Consider the following 20,306-nt stretch of genomic DNA (forward strand, 5'->3'; position numbering starts at 1 on the left):
TTGCTTTTAGCATTTGAGGAAGATGCAATTCTTCCTGCAAGATAGGAGGAGGTAATTTATGCACATTTCAAACTGCTGTGTGCCTCATACTCCTTTCATGAAGTGCAAATCTTGTCTACTAGCTTCCATTAAGCTGTTAACTATGATTTTGTCAAGAAAGCCTGTACTGTTGGTGTTGTTTTGTTGCTTGTTTGTTGTTGTTTTGTTTTGTTTTTTTTTTAACATTTCTTATTGCCCTGGGTAGTGGGTAGGATTTACAGTGCTTTCTTTCTATGCAGTCTTGTAATAGAAGAGCTCTTCTGATTATCCACTAAGATAATGTTAAGACTGCATTGCTCAGGGCAGTGCTCTTCTCCATCTGCTTTTTCTTGTGAACCTTCAAAAAGCTCCAAACTCTAGAAATGACTTTCATATGGCATTATGCAAAACAGAAGATAGTACAGAAGAAAGCAGATATTCTGAGAAAAAAATGCTGGTGTCTGTGGAATAAGTATCCATCAGTTCTCAGCCATGTTTATCTGAAATAATACAAGTCAGCTGCTGAGCATTACAAGAGCACTAATTCCTTCATATGGGTTTCTACGTGGGAAATAGTGTGGCCATCAGGAGCAGGGAGGTAATCACCCCCCGTACTCAACACTGGTGAGGCCAGCACCTTGAGTACGGTGTTCATTTTGGGTCCCTCACTATAAGAAAGACATTGAGGCCTTCAAAAGTGTCCAGAGAAGGGCAACAAAACTGGCAAGGGGTCTGGAGCACAAGTCTTATGAGGAGCGGCTAAGGGAGCTGGGATTGTTTAGAAGAGGAGGCTCAGGGGAGACTTCATTGCACTCTACAACTTCCTGAAGGGAGGTTGTGATGAGGAGTTTGGCCTCTTCTCCCAGGCAACAAACAAGACCCAAGGAAATGGCCGCAAGTTGTACCAGAGGAGGTTTGAGTTAGACATAAGGAAGAACTTTTTCTGTCAGAGAGTGGTCAGGCACTGGAATGGCTGCCCAGGGAGGTGGTGGAGTCACCATCCCTGGCAGTGTTCAAGAGGTGTCTGGATGAGGAGCTATGAGAGATGGTTTAGAGACTTGTGGCAGCAATGGACAGTTGGACTACATGATCTTGCAGGTCATTTCCAACCTCGTGATTCTGTGATTCTATGATTCTTCCTAAGGCTGATGCTTTCAGCAAGCATGATTACTTCTTTAAAATGGTAAATGCATGTACATGTCCTTCTACAGGGCTTGTCAATCAGCGATACAGATATAGAAATAACTCCTTCTCTGCTTCTTTTTTGATTCTACCTTGGGGTATCTGACAGCTTGTCTTTCATATTGCACTAATGTTTTGTGTTATGGCTGCATGTGGGCAGAAATTATTGGCAAGTGAGTAAGAACTCGGGATCCAGAAGGTAACACAAATATCATGAAAGACTGAAGAGCAGAAAGCAGGAAGGACAGAGGAAGTAAAGTGCCTCTGTACTGAACTGAACTGTTGCCGCACCTTGCTCCAGGAAGTTCTTCATCTTGTTAGTTCATTGCGAGTAACGTGCAGTGAGACTGATTACAAGAAAAGGAACTGGGAATAAAGTAGGTGACTGAAAACCTTGATCCTGGGCAGTTTCCTGTGGATAAATCAGACTTTTTTTCATTTATTCCTCTTTGAACTGATGTCTAATACAGGCTATCCTTCTTCCTGTGTGTGTTTTTGTTGGTTTTTTTTTGTTTGTTTGTTTTGTTTCTTTAGATCTAAAACTCTGTCACCTTAAGGGAATAGAAAGCCAGAGTTTCGACTTTAATTAGTTGGTGCTCTGTACAAACTGGGTTGCCTAAGCACTTCTTACAGCTATTTCTCAAAATGGTGCTGCCCCACACCAAGTCCAAATCATTATTTTTCAGGAGATTGTATTATCACTTCAGGAAGCTTTGGCCCTCCAGAAAAAGAGACTCCAGAGAGAGGCTTAGGAGAAGAATATAGCGAGAATACTCTATGGTCAGCTGTAATTGAAGTATCTTCATAAACTATTAATACAGAAGGCCTCTCACACTCATTTTTGTGCAATAACAGATCTATGAGAAATGTGGCTGGTGAGTAGGCACTAAGCCTGTGATGTACTATGTAAGCGGTTGTCAATTAAAGAAAACCTGGAATACTTCAATTTAGAAGGCCTAGATTGTTCCTGAAAGCTCTAATCAACTCTGAAATCTCTATCGGAAACCTGAAACAGATAAAACTATAATATTTATTTCAGCTGTGAAGGGTGAAAATATTTACTGATTCTCTTTTCCCCATTCTCTTCCATCATCGAAGGAGAAAAGTTTCCACTTTAAAAAACTAAGAAAATTAAACGAGTTTGTAGCATTTTCTTAAACAGCAGTTCCATTATATTCTCCTGGTGAAAGTTATTATATTTTAGTACATTGCCAGCTGTGAAAATCCTTTATTTTCTGTGCTTCTTTTGAAGAAATGTTGAAGATAATGCACTGAATGATAGGATGGCAGATTTGCTGTGAGGTTGCATAAGGAGAGGATAAATTCTCTCTTGTTTCAGCTATGTGTTTAAAAAGGCCTAGCTACACCATACACACTTCAGGTCCTTGTCCACTCACTGAGCCTGATACAGAGATTCCTAAAATGGATCAACAAAGAGAGGTTTGGATCGGTTTTCTTTGTTTAGGGAATGGTGTTTGCTTTTTGTTATTTTGATCCTATAGCCTTCTCACTCACAAAAATGAATTATGATGATAATTGTTAAGTGCCAAGATCACTGGTTCACCTTCTTGAAAGTATGCTTCCATCACAAACCATAAATTTGGCACAGGGAGTGAATGATACTGGAAATACCTTGGTGTCTAAGCAGGGTTTTTTTTTTAATATCGAGCCATTAATGACCGCAAGAGAAACTGTTAAATATTTCATTTATGAAATTGCATTTATTCCCTTCAGAATGCACAAAAATAGCATAATTTTCAGAAGGACAATACAGGATGGCTGTAGATTTCCCTCTTGTGTTAAGAGTGTTCAATAGGTGTGTTTGACTGATTCTGTCAGTTATTAACCCCTGCTAATCAAGATAAAAATACATACAGATATGTGCGTTAAGTCATAGGATCACAGAATGGCCTGGGTTGAAAAGGACCACAACGATCATCTAGTTTCAACCCCCCTGCTGTGTGCAGGCTCACCAACCACCAGATCAGGCTGCCCAGAGCCACATCCAGCCTGGCCTTGAATGCCTCCAGGGCTGGGGCATCCACAACCTCCTTGGGCAGCCTGTTCCAGTGCATCACCACCCTCTGTGTAAAAAAAAAAACTTCCTCCTAATATCTAACCTATATCTCCCCTGTCTTAGTTTAAAACCATTCCCCCTTGTCCTGTCACTATTGATCCATGTAAACAGTCATTCACCTTCCTGCTCATATGCTCCCTTCAAGTACTGGAAGGCCACAGTGAGGTCTCCACAAAGCTTTCTCTTCTTCACGCTAAAAAAGCCCAGTTCCCTAAACCTTTCCTCATAGGAGAGGTGCTCCAGTCCTCTCATCATCTTAGTGGCCCTTGATTTTGTGGAGATCAAGAACACTGGGTAATGCATGTGAAATCCTTCCTCTTCAGTTTTTCATACACTGCAGTGAGGGCCATTTCAAAAGCCCAGAGGATCATGAGGTGCGCTTGCATGGACACACTAAGCATGAATAAAAAAAAAAACAACTTGTGTATCGCTGTATCATGACTGCTGCAGCAATGTATTGCTTAGACCGGATGCTGTAAACAGTCATGAAGGAATGGCTTCTCTCTTTTGCATTGGTATCCAGAGAAATCTGAGTATTGATAAAATGGTATCAAGTTCTCACACTTATTATTTCAAATCTGATACTGTAAGATTTTCTTAAAACTTTCAAAATTAGAGGAAATGGTCCGTGTTATTCTGCCTGCAATCAGATCTGTCCCACAGAGGAAGGAGTAAAATGCATTATGTAGAAAACAGATGATTTCTTAGCACTAATTTTTCAAGGAAAATAATTTAATTATAATGCTGGAACTCTGCTAATCTCCTCTCCTTCATTTTACCTATTGCCTCGATCTTTTCCACTCTGGTCCTTTGCATTTGAATATCTACTGTCTAGAAGAAGTGCCTACAAAATAAGTAATTTCTCAGTCTTTTCCTTGTGGGAGTCTGTTCCCCTACCTTTTCCTTCATGTGCTCTGTGCACAGCACTCCCACAGCAGTTTCTCTGCTGAGCCGGCAGCACCTCCAAACTTTTTTTTTCTCTCCCTCTCTGTCTTAATTATTCTGTAGAAAAGTAATCTAAGAAGATTCATGGTGGGAGTCAGTAGCTGCACCAGCCTTATTCTTGGTGAAGAATGAGGCAGCTCTGCGTGTGTGGGGGGCAGTGGCAGAAAGTTCACAGAAACAACTGATGCTCATCCTATATCCATTTGCATAAGTATATGTGGACAGAAGTGTCTAAAGTTGCTTGCAAATGAGATAGCTCATTTACTAGATATAGTCTAACACTAATATGCCAGAGATCAGGACGATCTAAACAATCTCACTGCAAGCCTACGCTGATCACCTGAGATTCCATGTAGACTTGGGTCCTTTGCTCCATGTTTTCAGTTCTGTTCCCAGGGCTGGGCACCCAGGTCCTTCAGTGGACCTTTGATTTTTTCTAGTCACAGACAGCTAGAATACCAAAGTTGAAAGTTTTTGAATTATAGAACTACCCAATAAATTCATTAGACTATGCATAATTCCCTTTAAAATGCCCCTACCTTTCAAGCCGCTTAATAAATAACCAGTATCTTCATGCTCTTCCGCAGTAAACTGCCACAGACTGTCTACAGAGTGAGATCAGTCTGAAGGCCATCACGTTTTTCTTTGTTTGGATCTCTGGACATCCATCATAATGACCACACACAACCACACACAGCTACATTGCTGTACTGGCTTGACAGGTCCATGGGTTGACAGAAAAATTGACAGAACTGGATTGGCAAACTGGCTTAGGGAGTTATTCCACCACCACTTTAGGCCAGCCTGCCTGCAGGCCGCAATTATAAATCTTCACTTTAATGATGGAAACTCCTGCCTGGCACCTCACACAGGTTGTGTGAGCATATCACTGGCATTCTCATGGCTGCACGCTGGTGGACCCCACTCAGGCACTTTTCTCCATTGTTTGCTTGATTGGGTCGCAGCAGGATGCAGTTGGACTCCCAGGGGCAGAAATGTGCCATTCAGCTCATAGAGGTTATGCGGTGTTGTGTGAGTCAGTCCCTTCCCATGTCACTTCATTTTGGAATCTCTCCCTCAGAATGGCAAACATCCTTGGGCCTTTTCCTTTTATTTCCTTGGGTTTCCCCATTATGCCACTTGATTTTAGAAAGACTCCCTATCTTAAAATTTGTGAAAATAAGCAAACATACAAGCCTGACGACTGCCTGGTTGGGACTCCTATGTGTTAGCAGAGTTATGTCTTAATGTCTTATTCAAGGACGTTCAAGATGTTCTAGCTACTCATAGATGAGCAGATAGACAAGATTCCTCCCTGCATTTACCACAGACTTCTTTATTCATGCTTTATTAATTAAAGCATTGTTTAAATTATAGATTAGTTTCTCATTCCTGTTTACTGCATATTACTGCAAATTATGCTTGCTAGTCAGCACTTAACTATTTTTTTTTTCCTCCATCAGCCCCTGGGGGTTTGTTCTGGCTTTTCCATACAGTTCTATTAATCAAAGTCTCTATCAAAGTTTAATCAAAGTCTAATCAAAGTTCTTAAAATAGAGTGACAGTAGTGCGCAAGCAAAATGAGTACAATTAATAAATTAATCAAATTTTGTTAAAGTTACCACACAATCACAGAGCCACTGAATTCTGCTGGAATTTTGTTTCCATGAGATCTCACTGGCCAACTGTTTTCCCAGTTTCTACCAGCTCTGCTGGAAACCCAGCACTGTGTATGAAACACTGATAGTGCATACAAAAATCCACAGTGCTACCAAGAATCACTCTCAAGTCTTTCTACTCCAGACAGGTCACTGCTACTGCCTGAGCTGAACGGAATTTTGGGATCTCACTGGTAGTTTGTGACATGGTTGATAGGTTCTAGCTTTGTTTGGCTGAGGGAAATAATGTGTTAAGTCATTCATTATAAAATCCTCTGGCAAAATTCACCCTTGTGCATCAGAAATTCAAACTTTTCACATCAGTGCAATGAACTGCAAGTCATTTAGGTTTTGGGAGCTTTTGTTTGTTTTTTGGTGTGTTTTTGTTTTTGGTGGTTTTTTTGGTTTGGTTTGGCTTTTTTTTGTGAGGCCAGCGCTACGTTTTGCATAGCTTCTCCTTTCTTGTGACCTTCACGGCAATTCTGGATTACTGTGTAATGTGCTGTGTACATTTTCAGTGCTCTTCGGATTAAAAAAAAAAAAGTTGATGGAAATTCTTATCCAATTTGATATATATTGGTATGGAAATAAGGTTTAGCTCTTGAGTTCTGGGCAGGCTGCCACTGCTTTTCTCTCTGCTGTCAAGGTTCTGCGCCACTGCAATCCAGCTTCTGAACTTCCCAAAGAGAAAGAAAAGCAGAGCAAGCAGTAGTCACAGAATCTGCTTGCAGCTTGGCAAAACAGATTTTCAGTGACAAAGATGAACAAGCTTGGTATACTTGGAGTAAAAGAATCCTTGGCAAATGACTTAAACTGATCTGTATGCTCCCCTTGAAAATCTTAAAATGTTGTATTGCACTCATTAGGGTAGAGCCATCATATTAACTCATCCATGTTTCTGATAGAACAAGAGGGGACTTCTGAAGGCAATCGATTTCATAACCGGATTAGAAACTTAAAACTACTTCTATCTAGTTATACCTTTTGTCCCCAGTATGCCACTTGGAAGTGTAGTTCTCTGATAGAGACCTACTGCTGCTTTCTTGACTTTCTAATTTCATCAGTAGTCTGTCCCTATTTGTTCTTAAATTATCCTCGATTTTATACATTTCCTACAGAAATGATGCTTCTGTGATTATATAGTCCATTTGATCTTCAGTCCTGACTTTTAAGAATTTCTGAGCCATTGAACTATTCCAATCAAATATAAAAGAACAGCAGACTTATCAAGGATAATTATTTTTCTTTAAATATTGTGGGGAAAAAACCAGTCAAGTTAAAGAGGAAAAAAAGATAAGTGAGAGCCTCCACAGAGGGAAAAGTAGTCAAATTTTGCTATTCCTCATTTTGTTTGGCACCAGCCAGTCCAAACAGGCATCCTTTCCAGACAAGCCATTGCCCTGCTCTCTCCTACCCAGTGGGACCATTGTGATAGACAGACCTAACTAGGGAATAGGAGACTCATTTTCTTGATTATCTTCACAGACTGCCTTCATGAGTACCGGACTGAATTCATCACTGGGGAATATGGCTGACCAAGACTGTACAGAGAACTCCAGGCTGTATTTTTTATCTTTCTACTGACAATTCTACTGGCAATGCTAGAATTTTATTTCCCTGTTAACTCAGACATTGCACAGGTTAATTCAAGTTACTTCATGATTCTTTGAAACACATGGGCTCTTCTAGTTCATGTCACTCTGACGAGTCTTCAATTACATTAAAAAAATTTGCTGGCAACTAAATGCATATAATGCAATTTCACCTCTTTTTTTTTTTATTATTTTTCCAGTCTGCAAGGTCCTTCTGACTTTTCCACATATCACTTTCATTTTCCATGTTTATAATGTCTCCCAAAATCTTGTTAGTATATTACTTTTTATAACTGAGGTCATTAAGAGAAATATTCAGACAAGAGTGGTTTCAAGTGCAATCAAGTACTGAGCAAAGTAATAGTAATCTCATTCTATTCAAAGAGTTTTTTAAAAGCATTTCAACACAATTCTGCAGTGTCTTTCTTTATGCAGTTCATTTACCTACCCCAGCTATTTTCTACTAATTGCAATCTCCTCTCCTCACGCTCTGCCAGTAGTTTCCCACAAGCTTGGCAATCTGTATTCTGCCAAATATTTGATAGATTAGATCTGCTACATTTTATTTGTTAAGATAGGAGTTGTAAGATAAAGATATCAAGTTACTTTCCATGGTCTTGTGATCTACCTTGTTTTTGTAAATACACAGTTACCTTCATCTTCAATTATTTTTTCTTTAAAAACTGCTCTAAAGCTATGATATTTTGTATTAAAATTCATATTATAGTTCTGTTTTAGCCCAGAACTTGTGTAATGCACCACATTTCCTGTCACATTGTACCAATTTTGAGTGGGTTGATTTATTGAAGATGCTTCTCACCAGAAACAGTATTTCATACGACAGCTCTTTTGAGATCACAGAACAGAGATTTTCTAGTTCCACTAAGTGATAACATGAAGCTTGGAATTTCTGCCATAACACTGCAGGATTAGCTTTCTGCTCTCATTTCCTAGTTGTCAGTTCTGTCTTTGATCCACTGTTTCAAGTGCCCTTATTGAAAATTGACCTACAAGGCACCACTTTTATTGCTGATCATTCTTTTACCATTTCTATCTAGGTATCATTTTTGAGAAGAGTTTGCATACAAACCTACCTGGTTAAGAGAATTTTTCCAGAAGTGTTCCCTTGGCAGGATTTGAAGCTCTAGAAATTCTTCTGAATTTTGACCTAAAGGAAAGCCAAACCTCCTCCCCAAAGTCCTTAAACAAATAATTTCTTTGGCCTTCACTCATTTCCTTAAATTTCTTATACACAGCCTGACTTACAGATCTATTTTTATCTCTCCATTTTGTTTAAATTGGGCCAGCATTCGTCTGAACCAATGCTTTTTTTTTTTTTTTTTTTTTTTAAAATTAGCTGTCCTGTAACAACCTCAAAACTTTCTGTGGCTAAGTTTAGAAAGAAGCATCTCTGCTTTCTGTCAGAAAATCTGTCAGTTGTCACACTCCAGAATATCTGAGCTGTCTCCAGTAGCATTTGGTCTCCAACTTGTACCTCAGAACTGAAGTCTCCCATAGTGAGTCAGTTCTCTGCAGAATTTCTCCCTGTAATAACTATTTGAATATCTCTATCCATATCCAAATTTAACTCTGGAATTCTAGCATACTAAAAGTATTTTTCTATCAACATCATGAATAAGAGAAGATCTGCCTCTAACTTTTTTTTTTTTTTTTTTTAATTGTAGTTCCTGGTGACTCTCTTTCTTACTGCATTTAGGCCTGTATCTTTATCATGGGGATTCTGTTTAGTTCCTATTAAGCAATCATAAAAAGATTACAGGGTCACATAATACTGGCATACCAGTATAAGTTTCTAATGTGATGCAGAAAATAATATTTGTGGAGCTTCACTGCCTATTAATCATTTTTACCATTCATTAAATCACAGGAAAAATGAAGAGTATATCATGTAGGTCATTCTGAATCAATGACAGTAAGGCATCGTTGCATGCTGGCATGAAATCTGCATGTGTCATTTTAATAGAAAAATCATTAAAAACAGTATTAGGAAGACTTAGTATGTGTTTCAGTGCAACTCTTTTCATCTCCTTTCTTCTATCCTAGCAAAATTTGCAGGTACAGATGTCTCCAGGTTAGTTTCACAATCCTTTTGAAAGGCATCAATTAATCAGTTGATTAGCAAAGATATTAGGTGGATGTAATGACTGTTTATGAGGGTGGATAGTAATAGGACAAGGGAGAATGGTTTAAACTAAGACAGGAGAGATATAGGTTAGATATTAGGAAGTTTTTCACACAGAGGGTGATGACACACTGGAACAGGTTGCCCAAGGAAGTTGTGGGTGCCCTGTCCATGGAGTCATTCAAAGCCAGGCTGGATGTGGCTCTGGGCAGCCTGGTCTGGTGGTTGGTGACCCTGCACATAGCAGGGGGGTTGAAACTAGATGATCACTGTGGTCCTTTTCAACCCAGGCCATTCTGTGATTTTATGTCATCTTCACTTAAGTTAAAAAAAAAAAAAAATTGTATTTTTAAATACTGTGAGATCAACTTTGTGCACATGTTTTGTAATAACTTAAAATCATTATGCCAGTCTGGAAGGAAAGTCCCACTGGAGTGACCACACCAGTTTGCTGTGAGCTTTGTGGATCTTTGTGAGGCTCCAGTCAGCCTGCTGAATTTCCCCTGGAGGGCAGGCCAGCCCTGCAGCACATCCCATCAGCTGTTCCCTTCTGGTGAGTCCAGGCTAAAAGATAATTATGAACCTGGAGGTAACATGAAGATAAATTATTTGTGGGACAACTGGGAGGAATGGGGGGGTTGGGGAGGGGGAAATAACTTTCACATCATCTACAGGTTTTAATTTTAATAGTGGCTCCACACATCTGCTAAGATACAGAGTGATAAAGACAACCCAAGATAGCCCAAGTAGTGCATTCGGTTTATGCAAGCGTGATACATTGCCTACACACTGAATTTTATCTGTTAGGGAATGTCAGAAAGTTAGTGGCATATCCTTCTGCTCCCTTTATTTTGTGCTAAAAGAACATTTGCCAAGAAACAAATTCAGAGTTTCATGCTTTGAGTTACTATATTTTGTATGACTTGTACTTTTGTTCATGGGTGAGGAAAGAAGTGAGGCATACTTGGCACAGAAAAAGCTTTCTTGTGTCTAATATAGCAGTGAGAACTTTCAGTCATGATTGTTTCTTACCCAAAGACTGCACAATGCTGCAAAGACTTCACTTGAATTCTTCATCATGCAGAGGCCTTTGAAGGTCCTTTCAGGGAGGCAATGTGCGCTTCTAGCTTTACTCCAAATACGTAGATCCAACATTTTCTCAACTATTTCCCTGCTGGTCCGTGACAACTCTCTTTCTTATTTATTTTGTACATTTTGACCTACCTGCAGATTTACTCATTTTGCCAACATTTTGAAAGAGTAATCCATTCTGTTGAGAGTGATTTTAACTAAAAGTTCCATGTCAAAGTAGGACTGCACACATTAAAATGTATCTTGTATGAAGTTCAAGTCTAGGTGTATACAGGATAGAATAGAGGTGATGAAGTCATCTATGGAAATTAGTGTCTGTTAATTATTTTATGGACATTAGTATTTTTGGTCACGCATACACTAGATGAATAACGAACTGTGTATACAAACATACCCCACTGGATTCTTGTTCTTTGCTCAGAGTTTCTTGAGTATCAGAGAATAATACCCTGTGCAAAAGTGAGACTCAAACAAAGGGCCCAGTCTGGCGCAGAAGGGTCATCCCTTCAGGAGCCTTCTCATAGGGCTCAGTTAAACTTCTTTCAGGAATAAAGACTACTCCCTGGACTGGGCTTTACAGGAACATTGTTTTACAAAACATCATTAAACGGCTGTCTTTTGTGTTAGACTTGACAGTATACCCAACCTAATGGGGATAAAAACCCATTAAATATACTTTATTAGTTTTTGGTTTTCCAAACTAAATTATAATGACAATAAATTTCAATTCTTTTTCTTTTTTTCCCCCCTATGGGTGTTATTTTTCATACTGTGTTAGTTAATAAAGTGGTAAACTGCATTCTGTTCTCTCCCTATAGTGGATACAGTTTGAAAACAATCATTAATGGGTTTTATGCTACAACAGGAAAGAATTTCTGGATTTAGTTCTGAATGAGGCATTTGCCATTTCATTTCTGCATGGGTGGCCAGTATGCTCTCATGAGTTAAATACCCTAGACAGGAAGAATCCTGTGATAAGAGGCTCCTGAATCACTATTGATCCCAGTCCATTACATTTAATGGACACTGCATCTGCATACTTCTTACCATCCTACAGACAGTTCAAGGTGCAGAGGAATTATTTCATTCTCACATAAGCGACTGAAAAGTGTGAACTGAATCCTGTCGTGGTGTAGCTGTCCTGGCAGTGAATCATTTCACCTTCCAGTAGGCATCTCCCATGGCATCTTGCAGGAGCTCCAAAGGCCTGCAAAGCCCCTCCTGGATCCAACAACTCCAGCAGTAGGGTGTGTCCAAGGGGACTGACTGGGGGCATCCTACAGGTGCTGGGCCACAGGCTTTTTGGGTTGCATGAGGCACAATGGTGAAGCAGTAGCAAGGCCCCTCTGCCGGCTGCTGTGTAGCTCTGAGCAAGGTAGCTGTCATGTCCTGGTGGTGGGGACAACTGAATGACTCACAAAAAAACTTCCTGATTTGCTGCAGTTTTCAGTCTGTGAAATTAAATAAGCTAGCCCTAGTTTGAACTGTCTGTTGGCGTGCTGAAATCTGTGATAGCTGAGGGGCTGCTTCGTGAGTGGCGCTGCTGTCCCCATCACAGGGGCAAGCAGAGGGCTGGGTGTAAGACTCATTCAGCCATCTGCTGCCACCCCTGCAACAAAACTTATGCAACTTCAGGCTGTTTTCAGCTTTTAACAAGTGCTGTCAATGCTCCTGTATCTCTTTACTGCTCTGTAGAAAGATGGTTTATTGTGACTGGAAACCTGGGGTAGCAAAGGCGTTCATATATCATGTTGCTTAAATCAGATCTTTCCCAGGTCCGTTGTGCCATAAAAAGACATCCAGGGCTCATTTTGAACCATTAGATTCATCACTCTTGGTGATGAAGCTTGATAAACAAGATGCCCCAAAGCCATAAAAAAAACCGTGAGCTCTGGTGATCTGGAATTTGAACCTAAGCGGCACAGTCGTGCTTACTGCCTGTGTGCTTGTAGCAGCTTGTCATGCTCCTTACTTACAGCATAAATCATAAATTCTTCCCTCAGTAACTGAGTTCTTTGCTAGCTTTGCTCAGCAATGTGAGTCGAAGGCAGCAGCAAACTGAAAATGGCTTCCCATGTTTTTTTTTCAGATCTATTGAAGTCCCAGCACATCTTGTAGGCACACCATGAGACTGGTACTGAAGGTTTTTAATCAGATGTTTTCACATCCTAGCACAATAGGTACTAAAATGGTTTGCAGTAAAAAGTGATTCTTCTAGGTGATGAATATTTTATATCTCTTTCTCGGCATTTCCTTCAAAAAGTATCATTTTAGTTTTCCTATGGAGTTAGTTTTGTTTTAAAGAGCTGTCTCAGAAACGCCAGAGTGTCTGGAATGGTGAATCAGCAGGAAAAAAATGGGGCTACAATCATCTCCTCGAGAAAAAGTCCAAAGTGTTTTCTATTTCTGATGTGTTTTCTTCAGACTTTGAATTACACTTCCATAATAATGCAGAGCCTGGTAAAGCTGAAAAAACAAGCTGGAAAGAGCACATTATGTAGGCATATGCATCACTCACTTTTTCCCCACACCTGGTCTGGGGTGCTGTGCTTTCAGCTACTGCAATGCCATTCTTTCAGAGTTGAGGAGGCGTAAACAGAGGCAGAATGAGGCCTTTGGCTTTGCAGCAGCGCATCGTACAGCAGCAGAATTGGAGCCAGATGGGTGTTCTGAGCAGATCATAATGGATTGCAATTGCATTGATATTTTAAGCTAACAAATGTTTAGATCCGAGATGCTTACAACACAAGCACTTACAATAGAAGGCTGATTGCAGCATGGCAGAAGTGTCTAAATGCTGTAATGAGGAAGGTGGTGTCAGCATTTCACTTCTAAATTTCAATTCTCAATGACTTCAAGCAGCTGTTAAAAATCACTTAGCTGAGGCTTGAGCAAGGATACAGGCAAAGGCCCAGAGCATTCCAAAGAGAGATCTCAATTCACCTTCCCAGCATGAAAACAAACCTTAAATGTTGGAATGTGGCAAAGCCTTTCTCCAGCAGATTGTTCCTGTGATTGTTCCTGAAGCTGAGACATAAGTGAGGCAATGAGAATTAGCGGAGCTTTGGAAAAGTGATCCTGAGAAGATCAGCTGGATAAAATATGTGAAGCAGCAAAGGAGCTCTAGGAAAGCACACTGGCCATACTTCACCTAACGTGAAAGCTGAAGGGCTGGGCTACAACTAAATTGAGTCAGAGAATCATACAATCATTTGAATTGGAAGGGACTCTTAGAGGTCACATAGTCCAACTCCCCTGCAATGAACAGGGATGCTTACAACTACATTGGGTTGCTCAGAGCCTGGTTCAGCCTGACCTTGAATGTCTCCAAGGACTGGGCTTCCATACGATGACACAGTCAAAACTGTTTTGAGAAAGTTCTCCCCTTAAGCCATTATCATATATCAGGTATCCCCATATCACAAAGTATCACTGAGGCCAGGCAACTATTAAGAATGACCAAGGACTGAAAAATAATCTCAAATAATAATCAGAATATAATGCAACAGTTAAAGCTCTAAATCTAGCAATTCTGATGGTATTTCCATGATTATCTTTCAGTGACCTAAATTTCTAGTAGAAAAAAAAAAAAGAAAAAGACCTTTTTCTTCATGGCGGGATACTCCTGAGCTGTTTATTGCAGAATTTCTTCAGTGAAATTTCTTTTATAAGTAACTCAAATGAAATAAGGTCCAATACACATGACTTATGTTCATCTTGTACTATGTTTAGGGAAATCTGCTTTGTAGCTTTTTTCTATAACTCTGAGTTTCATGAATACAGAATAGTTATGAAGACCAAGTCTTCCAGATCATACAATCAGAAGTATTTAAACTAGCTGCATAGAATAAACTAGGAAATCAGACTTTTAAAAATATCTCCCGTTTCAGCTGTGTGATATCTGTACACACTGTGAAGTGCTTTCCAGATTTGATGCTAACTGTAGAGTTTTTTATGCAGCTTAAAGCAGAAGAAACAGATCGCTGCATGTTAAAAGTAAAATTGTAAGGTATTGTAGAAGATGGTTAGATGACTATCCTAACACAAGTAACTCACAGAACAGAGTCCTCAGCTATGAGACAGCTCCAGTTCAAGACTTTCACACATTTTTCTACATGTACCTGCCATGGAGTAAAATACCCTTGCTGGCAAGACTGCAGAAAGATTGTTCTCAGATACAAAATGCCTCATCCTGGGAACCGTATGGAAAACTTTGCCAAATGTCTTCACTGCCAAGCATAGAAGGGAGAAGATAAAGATCTGAAGTCTGGGGAAATCTCAAATGTAATGACGAGAACATCAGACTTTTAGATCAAGTATTTTGGGATGCTATCTGTGTTTCTTCTAGTAGTATACCAATAACCTGTTATTTTCACAAATGCTTTTAAAATTGGGTACCTAAAACAACAAAAGAAGAAGGGAGGGATCCATAGTCAAACATATAGAGAAGTAATGTGCTTCTCAAATGAGTAAGCACTCGTAACCTTCAAAAACCCTCACCATTTTGTGTTTGTATATCTAAGGGCAGTTCTAAAAGTAATGCCTTCTATTTAATTATATTGATCCACAGTGTCAGAAAAAATGGCACCCACTGTCATTCACTGATGCTTGCTGAATATTTATGGAGACATAAACATTCAGACAGTGGATGTGAGCACAGTATGGTGATGGGTGGTGTGTTTCAGCAGTGGCAATAGTGCGTCACCTTCACTAGTACAGATATTTACAAGTGTGAACACTTCTGTTTATCACTGACAAAAATGCATAGATAATGGTGGTGACCACATTAAAAAATTTTTTTGTGGCTGAGAATTTGCTCTATCAAATTGTGCAATTGCACTCTTTGTATCTGTTGTAATTTCCATGGAAATAAATATGAGGTGTTACTTTCTGAGTAACCTATGTATTTTATGACTGTAGAGTAATTGCCTAAGTAGTTGATAACTAATATTGTAGCTTGCCCCATTAGGGAACTGAAATCATATGACCTCGAAAGCCACAAAAACAAATTTACATCTTTTCATGATATCCTATAAACAATTTTTTGTAATATTATGATTGATAATAATTCAATGTAGGATGTTTTGTGACTTTTAATGCTGTTTTGACTCTATTAATAAGTGTCATAAAATCATTACAAGAATTTGAACAGGTATTAATACTTTTTTTTTTTTTTTAAATAGAGTTGTCTGGAACAAAGATTTTCTTTATTTTTTACTTTTTTATTGAGTTTATTGTCCCCACCAGACTGTTAACTTCCATGTAAGTAGGTCTGCCTTTTTGCTGCTTGATAAGATGGCCAAGAACAAAATTTTTCCTTAGGGGTAGTATTAATTAACTAACTAATATTTAGTTTTTGATTGCTTCTCCCGTATGGATGTAAAAATATACATACAAGTTCATTAGCACCTCACTGGTGTATGCTAAACTGTTTATTAGTTTTTCACAATGACTGTTTGATGCTGGTTCCAGTTAAGTACTGCTATCCAAACATTCATTTTGTAGTTATTAATCCACGGTGACAAATCTTATTTCCTCCTTCCTGTCCTCCCTTCCAATCCTCCTCCCAGACACGCTTTTCCCTCCCTGTCTTTTGCTGAAGATGCTGGTTTTAAAGGCAGTGTAATACATTTAGAAGAAAAAGGAGGTGACCCTTTCAATTTCTGTTGTATTTCTGTTGTCAAAACTCAGTGCTTTAGCTGATGAGTATCTTTGCATACAATCATTAAAATATATTGAGCCCTCTAAAGCCATTACAAAGGCTGCCATGCCACAAATCACAGTGAATTTTTTTCATGGCCTCTCAAAACAGTTAAGGAAATTTTGGGTGTTGGACAAAAGGGATCTATCAAGGTCATCAATCCCATTCTCCTGTAACAAAACACGAAGAAACGAGTGAAAGAATATCATGCTACAGAACATAAAGCAATAATCAACCAAAATTAGAAATATGCTATCTGATTGTGTCCAAAGTGAGGAAAGAATAGGCAAACTGCTCAGAGTGGTATATGTAGGCCAATGGCATCCTGGATTGTATCAGAAATAGTGCAGCCAGAACAAACAGGGTGGTGATAATCCCTCTGTGCTCAGATCTGGTGAGGTCATATCTTGAGTACTGTATTCAGTTTTGGACCCCTCACTACACGGAAGACATTAAGGCCCTGGGCTGTGTTCAGAGAAGGGCCATTAAGACGAGCAGCTGAGGAAGCTGAGCTTGTTCAGTCTGGAGAAGAGGAGGCTTAGGAGAGACCATATCACTCTCTACAACTCCCAAAAAGGAGGCTGTAGCAAGGTAGGGGTTGGCTTCTTCTTCCAGGTAACAGTGATAGAATAAAAGGTAAGACCTTAAGTTGTACCAGAAGACATTCAGGTTGGATATTAGGAAACATTCTTCTCAGAAAGAGTGGTGAGGTACAGAATAGGCTGACCAGAGAAGTGGTGGACTCATCATCCCTGGAGGTGTTCAGGAAATATGTAGCTGTGGAACTGATGGATATGGTTAGTGGGCATGGTAGTGATGGGCTGGCAATTGAACTGGATGATCTTTGAGGTCTTTTCCAACCTTAATGATTCTATGATTCTATGTATTCATATACGGAGGGACCGTGACTGAGCCCAGAAACTTATAAGTAGGCGCTGAATGTCCTCCAGCCACGGCACGAGCATTTACATTGCAAGTGCTCACCTATTCCAGGAGCATGGGTCTCTGAGGACTTCAGAATGAATATCTCATAAATGGATGTACAGCTGAAGAGCTGTTAAGAAGGAATACTGGCTTCATTTCAGTTTGGTTGGCACAGAGAATATCGGCAGTGCAACATAAGCTTCTGGGCAAGTCTTCAGGATGTTGACAACCAACCCCAGTGTTTTTGCCACTGTTCCACAGACAGGTACCCCATGTGCTGCAGTTGCCTCTCTGCCTGCAGTCCTAACAAACCCCAGTGTCATGGGCACTTTACAGTTCCTGTGGTGTCAGTTCAGCTTCAGCTATCCATAAGTCTAATAAAACCAATTATTTCTCATTTTCATTTTCAGCTGTTCCTGCAGCCAAGGCTGTTACATTCTGGGTGCAACTCTGATTTAATTGCCGTCAGTGACAATGCTTACAGTCATATTTTGGGTGCCAAACAATCACCTTCTGTCTTCTGTATTTATGTGTAGAACTTACCAGATCACAGAATGTGTCCTAAAAGCTATTCAGACTTGGCAGAAGTACGCATCTGTACAGACTCTATATTTCCTTTAAACAATTACAAGGAAAAAAAGTTAAGTTCATGATCAGAAATTGCTCTAGCCAGAGTGTTTCTATGTCCAGCGAGCTTCAGGGCTTCACCAGGGAATACAAATTAAAACTGACTGCAACATTTGGCTCTGTATTTTGTTGTCGGGGAGCAGCATTCATTTTCTTCGCACCTTGGTTTCTGTTGCATTTCTACTTTGGAGAAAAAGCACAAAAGGAGGAAAGGAAGCATATCAAGAAAGCATGGCATAAAAAATAAAATATGCTAAAATTATACCATCTTATTGCCATGGAGTTTTGTAACCCAAGGATACTAAATAGCAAGATCTAAAATAGCAGAAATATATTGTTTTCAGAGGATAAGAAAGAGGTCAACAAGTAAGGATACTGGCCAACAGAGTGCTAGCTCATAATTGATACATCAGACTTGAATGTTGTGGTTTGATACTCACCTTTGTACAAGCTTCACTCAAAGCTGTTCTGAGACATGCAACCAAGTCCTTCTGCAACCTTATGTTGAAGAAAGACACATGGCCTGTATTTTGCTTTTCAAACAAGGTAGCTTTCTGGAATGATTGCAGCAGCAGCACCTGACGATAGCCTGTAGGAGTTTATTCTTCACCCTTGCTCAGCATTGCCTTTAAGGATGCTGTCCCATCTGCATAGTTCACCTCCAGTTGAACTCCTAAGACCTGTTAGATATTATGGACAGCCTCTCTTACCAAGTATGTCAGTGGCAAAGCTGATGTGAGCCTTGATGAACAGATCCGCATACTGCAGGAGATCAGCCTTGAGTTTGCTTAAAACAATGTTGCTTTCCCAGCCTGTCTAGGACTTCTAAAGCAAGATCTAGGGCACTGGGCCCCTAATGTCAGCAACAGGCACAGAGCAGGGGCCAAAGGAACTCTATAGAGAGCTCATATCAACAGTCTGGGTTCAGCTTTGGTTCTTGATTTGAATGATATCAATGATTTGAACTGCTTTTGGCTTATGTTCAGGTTCAGTTTGACTCAAATGATTTTGAATTATGAATCTCAAGCATCATCTACCACCACATGGTTAATGTGAATGATTATTTCAAATGTTGGAATAATGTTCAAATAGTGTTGGAACATGCCAGTGCATTCAAACACCACTGATCATGCAGCTCAGATGCCTCTTCTGACTCGTGTATTAAATGAGATTATGTTTGTTTTGGCTTGCTGTGTTTTCTGCCAGTATTCAAGCTATCTTCAATGAGCTTGTTTTAGTAACATTCTTCTTTCTTTTTGCTTGATGTTATCCCACTGATTTCAGCCAACTTTTAATCTATACTTTCTTGCAAACAACTCCATATCTTCTTCATAACCAACTCTTCTTGTCATAAGTGGGAGTTTTGTATAAGAACATGTATGGATAGATCAAGAGAGGAAAACCTTGTCAAACTAGCGGTTCCTCAGTCAAGTGTGGAAGTGTGTTTTCCTGAAATTAGTGTTACAACAAATGGAGAGGTATCAGTTGTCTGTATATGCTCCCTGGTTTCACATGTGAAGGAAACATTGGAAGCTACTCAAAAAAGTGACAAAGATTTTTGTATTTTTTTAATTGGGAACATCAAGTGTCAACAGCATCCTGCTCACACAATTCTAATACAATTTATGGCTCAGTGCTGTTATCCCTACCATCTACTGCCATGGGAGCTGCCTGAACAATGAGTCTTTATTATGTGCGGAGCTTTTCATACCATCTGTGTCCCAGAACACTTTACAGAGACAAATAAAAGAGTCTCAGTAAATAACAACAGAGAATAAATAAATTTAAAAGGTTTAGGCAAAGGAAAGCAGAAATAATTCAAACACTTAATCAGACATGCAGCACAGAGCATGGCAGTAAATGATGCCATGTATTTCTTTTGAAAATACCAAGAAATTAGAACAGCTTTTTCCATTTACTCTCCAAAAAAGTGACGGAATTGATCAAGAAATCTAAAGAGAATTAGTGTCATAAACAAGCAGATTGAAGTCGAAGAGAGGCAGCCAGACAGTGTTAAGCCTTTACTTAAACAAATCACAATCCTGGTATAACAAGATACTTAAACTGGTCCACGTGGTTTGAGTTATTCAACTGTGGAGAGATGGCATGTGTATAAATACTTTGCTGGGCTGTAACGATGATACTAAGCAAACTGTATTTTAAGGGAACTCTAGTTTATAGAACTCTAGTTCTGTTTAGAAGTCCTGTTTAAGGTATTTTTGTAGTCAGTTAAGAGAAAGAGGCACTTGAAGAGGTTCTGACCTTCCTGAAGTGGCTCTTCTTTTAGGCCTGCTCACTTCTCTCATCCAAATAATTAGTTTAGATTCAGTGACTGACTTTAAGATGA

General features: G+C 39.5%; 1 protein-coding gene across 1 annotated transcript in view; it reads left to right on the plus strand.

Moving 5' to 3' along the window:
- Positions 1-20,306, plus strand: part of XKR4 (XK related 4) — a 214,205-nt gene that overhangs the window by 136,597 nt on the left and 57,302 nt on the right. The window lies entirely within an intron of this gene.

The sequence above is a fragment of the Lagopus leucura genome, unplaced genomic scaffold (assembly GCF_019238085.1).
Source record: "Lagopus leucura isolate 7727_CA_CO unplaced genomic scaffold, USGS_WTPT01 Super-Scaffold_100002, whole genome shotgun sequence".
Classification (NCBI taxonomy): Eukaryota; Metazoa; Chordata; class Aves; order Galliformes; family Phasianidae; genus Lagopus; species Lagopus leucura.